This window comes from Micropterus salmoides, unplaced genomic scaffold, assembly GCF_014851395.1.
Source record: "Micropterus salmoides isolate LMB-PRFRI ecotype aquatic unplaced genomic scaffold, ASM1485139v1 Ms_hic_scaffold_10, whole genome shotgun sequence".
Classification (NCBI taxonomy): domain Eukaryota; kingdom Metazoa; phylum Chordata; class Actinopteri; order Centrarchiformes; family Centrarchidae; genus Micropterus; species Micropterus salmoides.
In genome coordinates, this window is record NW_024040041.1 from 12,461,502 (window position 1) to 12,467,501 (window position 6,000).

Below are 6,000 nucleotides of genomic sequence, written 5' to 3' on the forward strand. Positions count from 1 at the left end.
CAGAGTTTGGTGCCAAAATTTGTTGTTTTGCTTTAAACGTTATATCTAAGGTTTTAATGTTGTTTTATGGCAGGGGAAAATTCCATTAAACCCTTGTTTTATACTAGAAAGGTATTAAAACTGAAATAATATTCCGTAATTTTAGTAGTTAGTAGCTATAACTTGTTTCAGACCAAATGATTTACAAAAAATACTGTTTATTCATTTTACAATATTGGAGCTTACACATTCATTATCTGGTGGGAATTAATCAGCTCAGTAATGCTCGCTAATACAGTCACTGAATTCAGAGGAAATAAACCTCAACTGACAGAAAGCAGGAGCCATGGGACTCAAGTCATGGTGACATTCTGCTAAATTTAAGTTGAGTTTATTAAGCATTAGAAAATTTGCTGTACCTATGGCTGCACATTGTTACCCTGGTGAAATCAAATATTATGTAAGTCATAATCTTAATTTATCTTAACTGAGATTACAGGGTGTGCTTATTGGCTTAAAACTAAAACACATATAGATTTTGAAAAAAAAAACACCAGGAGTCTACAGTTGAGTATGTCCCCTGTATTTTTTAGGCCCTCTCACTTTGCTCCATTCACCTACAACTGTAGACCTGGCTGTAGGTCGGGGCAGGGTACTGGACTGCCAGCCAGGCAGGCAACAGGTAGCTAGACTCCATTGAGATCAGGTAGACAGTAGGAGTGCAAGAGCATTGTGAGTGGTCGCCAACAGCTGTGGCTCAGGGCAGGCAGAAAACTGAAGAGAGAAGACAGAATCAGGACGCACTTTGTGCAGAATGTTATAGAAGCTTCACCTGTAATGCAGCAGGCATATGGGCTATCTGCAGGCTCAAATGCTGATAGTCTTCAACCTTTATCCCAACTGAACTTTGTTTGACATCAGTACAGTTTTCAGTTCATTGTAGCTTTGTAATCAAGAGGTCTCTGGCAGATCAGATTCATTGCAGATGGCCTTAGAAAATCAACTATTTGAAATAAGGATATTTTTTATTTCTACAAGGCTGGTAGATTTCATTGTGCATTAGAAAAGGTGGAATAGTTGAATATAAATCTGGTGTGAAAGTGAAAGGCATGAGATGCAAACAAGTCAACAGGTTAATTTATCAAACTGTGAAAGTTATAGGCTAGTCTCCAAGTAATGCTGCTCATGGAGAAGATATTTGATAGAGCAGAAACATTATTTCTTTACTGAAATTTTTGGATATATGAAATATAAAATGGATTTGTGCTCCAGTATTGATTGGAGACATTTCCTACATAGCAGATATGGGGCACACTTCAATTTGCACAAATCCATTCACCATATCTGATTTCTGTTTTTTTGTAAAATCAAGGTAATTGGGCCCTCTGCACATTAGGGGCTGTCCTGTGCCTGGCAGCTGGCTGTGTTTTGGAGCTGCAGTTGGAGGTTTGTACAATGAAGGAAACGCTTGTGCAAAACTCATATGTATATATATGATAAAAATCATATTAGTTACATTACAAACTGTAAACAGCTACGGACAGCACACCAGATACAGATAGTGACTGGTCCATGTTAACGCTGATTTGACTTCAGCCACACAAGAAAGCCTTCTTTTTGATGTAACTATTTCACCTCTTTTTCATTTAATAAATCTTGCAACCCTTTCTTTTGGCAAATTACAAATTGCAATAGTGTCTCCCTATTTAAGCACCCCCTTCCCCCAATAATAATTGTACAGTCCCCTAGTTTTTACATGCTAATATTTGCTAATTAGCACTAAAAGCAAACTATAGTTGAGGCTTATGGGAATTTCAATAGTTTGGCTGCTAGGAGGGCTAAAAATAGCACTATAGCAGGTGAGTTTTTGACCTTAAATACTTGACTTTATCTATTTGATCAGTCAGCATGGTTTGGTTTATTATGTTGAAGACTTTTCTGTCTAGAAAAATAACACTAGCTGTTGCTAAACAGCACTAAACACCATACTTGAAAATAATGCAATATAACAGCGCAGGACATCAACACAGTGGAAGACTCATTCAGTATGTTACAGTAACGTTATTCACTACGGTCTGACTGTTATACTAAAGTGTGGCAACAATCTTCAGTCTAGCTTTCTAAGCGTTTTTCTTTATCATCCAATGCATATTAGCCATGCTGACATTGCTGAGCCTCATTGTTTTACATTAGAGCCCCAGGGTGACTTGCACATCAGGGCTATACAATGTCACACTGACACTTTGTAGAGTGGGCCACACCTGATTTTAGATGATGTGTCCATTTTACAGCAGTATCATGTGTAACAGAGTCAAATATGTCATATGTAGTATTATAATTACACAGAATCTGTGCAAATTGTTATAACCTGCCATTTTAAGCCTCCAGAGTTAATATGTGGACCGTTTGAGACTTACCTTCTGTACCCCTTTGTTACGCTAATATATTCCTGTGTCACTTAATTTGTGTAGGATCTCAAGTTGCATGATCACAGTTGACTGGAGATGTACCTCTTTTGTAAGAAAAACAGAGATCTCCTCCAAAGATTTTCAGGTCTGGGCCTCCAAACACAACACTAGACACCACCGGTTACACCTGCACTGACATCTAGAAACTAGCTTGGGGCTAACTGGCACATTTTGAAAGGCACTTGAGATTGTATTGTTGTTTTATTGAAAGTGTGATGTTGTAAGATGATATTGCAAGTCCAGTCTCACAGCAGATGGGACATCCAAGCTTTGTAGGCTGCCCTGCAACCAATCAGGGAGACACACAGACAGGCAGACAGAGAGAGAACAGTGATTTTGGATCTGTTGAGGCAGAGCAGCAGGGAGGGTCCTGGAAAAGAAAAAAAAAAAGAGCTTAAGGTCACATACACACACAAAATTCTCTGGCACACTCCCTCCTCTGGCATGCAGCTGATTGTTGGAGTGGCATTTAATTAATCCTGTCAGAAAAGGTTAAGAAAAAGAAGAGAGAAGGGAGGGAACAAAATTAAAAACATTGACGGAGGGAGAAATTCTGTGAGGCGCTCCATTTGCCACTGAAAAACAATGAATTTCTCTAAAGCAATTTAGTTTAGCTTCACCCTGCAGACAGCTACATTTGGTATACCCGAACACGTATATGGACAAATATAAACTGTGTTTGCATGCCAAAGATAAAGGCAGTGATGGAGGTGTTATAAGCTTTCAGATATGTGATAAATCTGCAGCGTGGCATGAAATATCTACAGTTTGCTTTACATCAATTTGCAGCATTCCTGCAGCCACTTCAAATTCAACTCCAGGTCGTAAGGAAATAAGTGAATCCCTTTGCAACTATTATCAAACCCTTGAGCAAGGTATTCAACCCATGCAAAGAGGTACAGGAGAAGACTTGTGCAGGTGTGAATGTACAGTATGTCACAAGCCAAGGGAAGAAAAGGTTCTGCCCAGTGAGTCACTGAGGTTCAGCTGCACATCCTCAACACAGTACAGTGTGACTGAGTTGCATGGAGGTTATAAGAGAAAATATGCATCTTTTTTCACAGAGGATTTTACTGCTGCATTTACCACAAGATGACAATAACTCTGTGCCTGCAGGGTCTAAGAATAATGTCATTGATTTTGTATTTTATTTTCATCCTCTCACTGACGAAGAGCTGCACATGCGATGTGCATATCTGAAGACATTTGAGCCTGAGTGTCAAGACAGTAGTTTGCATTGTGACAGAATACCTTCTTCTGGAGGATCTGTGCTCTAATTATCCCACTCCTCCCCGTTGTGAAAATGGGACTTCATTGTTGTCCACTGTCATCGAAGTGGGATAAAACATGTAGGAGGCGGCAGACACTGGTGAGCAGAGGTGCTAAAGGTCATAGACATCCCGTGACCAATGTGTTAAAAATGGTACCATCTTGTTTATCGCTACACATATTTGAGCAGCAAGCAAGCCAACACAAGCAGCTTGGAGGTGACCATTGTGACTCATGTTTGGGGCTGTCAGTGACAGCGAGACGCAGAGCGACACAGCCAAGACAAAGACAGGACACAAAATAGTGATCTGTGGTTTCCTGTGGAACAATACTTCTGCAGCAACTGCTCAGGGCCACAAAATTAAACACACACATACAAGCAAGTCCCTACTCTGCTCTAATCACACTGAAACCCGTTACTACAAAGGCTATGTTGCCATCTGCAGGCCAAGTATATTGGATTCTTAGACCAGTAATGTGTAATTGGTTAACAGTTAATGAGAGTCGACTTAGCTAATGCAGTCTGACACAGCAATGAATCCTACCTTCCTGAATGTTGCAGAGAGGTGTCGATTCAACTTAATGGTCAATCTGATGCCCGTCCTTTTAGCACCACAAAACCACAGCCTCTGAAATGTTTAACTTTTAAGTGAACTATAGGGTGCAAAATCTCGCAATTCTGGCACTTCAACATGTCAGTGCATAAGGTAGGAAAGTAGGTTTGATTTCAGACAAAGCCTCTGTCCCCCTCTGGCGGAGGAAGAGGTGAGGTGCACTATGGTGATCACAATCACAGCCCACTGTCCTCAGAGACGTTGTTCACACCTGTGCCGCCATCCGGCTCCCTCTTAACCTATTCTTAGCTCCACCAGTCAGTTATTTAACTGATCAGAATTTTAAATATATAATAAAAATCTGAAATTCTTTATTAATAAGGTGTTTTGATGCTTTCAGAACACAGCCTCATGTCTCTCAGTAGGTTTGTGCTCTAATTTAGCAATTCTCAACTGTAGTTTTCAACTACTTTACTTGCAAGTGTGTTATGATACTAGGCATAGTACTCACTAAAATGCCACCTGTGTACATTTCTATCATTATATTCATTTTCCAACTATTATCTTCCATCTCTGGCTCCGGTGAATACACATATTCCCCCAGCCATCAGTTTGTGGCCAGTCTGTTATGAGTCTCCTTGTGTTTGTACCCCCCCCCCGTTGCTATGGTACTATTCACACAAGTATGTGGTAATATTTCACCACTCATAGTACACCAAATGCAACAGATCATCAAAAAAGGCCTTTTTTATCACAACTATAAGTACAGCTGACATTGACTGAGTACAACAACAATGTGTAGAAATTCATGTTTCACATTGAAACACATTATGTTCATACAAAGTACATGCGTAACTCTGACTATGATTTTCTTTTGTATTGTTAAATTACCTTTTACTGCACTATGCTCATTGTCCTCGATTGATCATCGCTGAAACATTTGCCTAACATGCATGTATGTATTGTTTATATTTGCCTGATATGTTCACATCCAAAACTTCAGAATCATCACTCTAAGTCATGAGATTTTTTATGGCCTCAGTAGGATTCAAACACACAACCTTAGTGCTAGTAGCTTAGTGCTGTAACAAACAGAGCCACAAAGGACCACTGCAATGGTTACAGTACGTACAATACTGTAAAATACACTACATGATTACCATCCACAATTACTTTGCTAATTTCATGTGGTGGAAAACTCAGTTGGTAACCATATATTGTAAAAGGGGCTGTGAACACTACAAATTCCTTTCAACATGGGGCAGAATAGACAGTTCAACCTGGACAGGTCGCCAGTCCATCGCAGGGTGCCAAGTCCAAACAGACTGAGCTAATACAGCCCCAAAACATTGTGATTCTCATTACACTCTGTAATGAGCCTTTCTGGGGGTTGTAACAAATCTTAAAAACCTATGAAATGAATTGGTATTTGATGAGAGAAGCACAAAAAGAAGCAACTTTTCTATATGAATATTTTATTGGTCTTTAAAAAAAAAAAAAAAAAAATTACATGAAAATAAAAGAAGATGATTGACACCTGGTGGTCAACAGCCAGTTCAGTGAATCTAATAACAATCATAGATGGATGTTAAAACCCAGGCAACCCCTCTTCCACAAAGCTTCACAGATCATACAGAATTTAAAATAGAGAATCAGTCTAGACTCTCAGTGTTTGTATTGCACCCTGTACAGAGCTTGGAGCAGCCTCAGCGTAACACTGATCCATACTA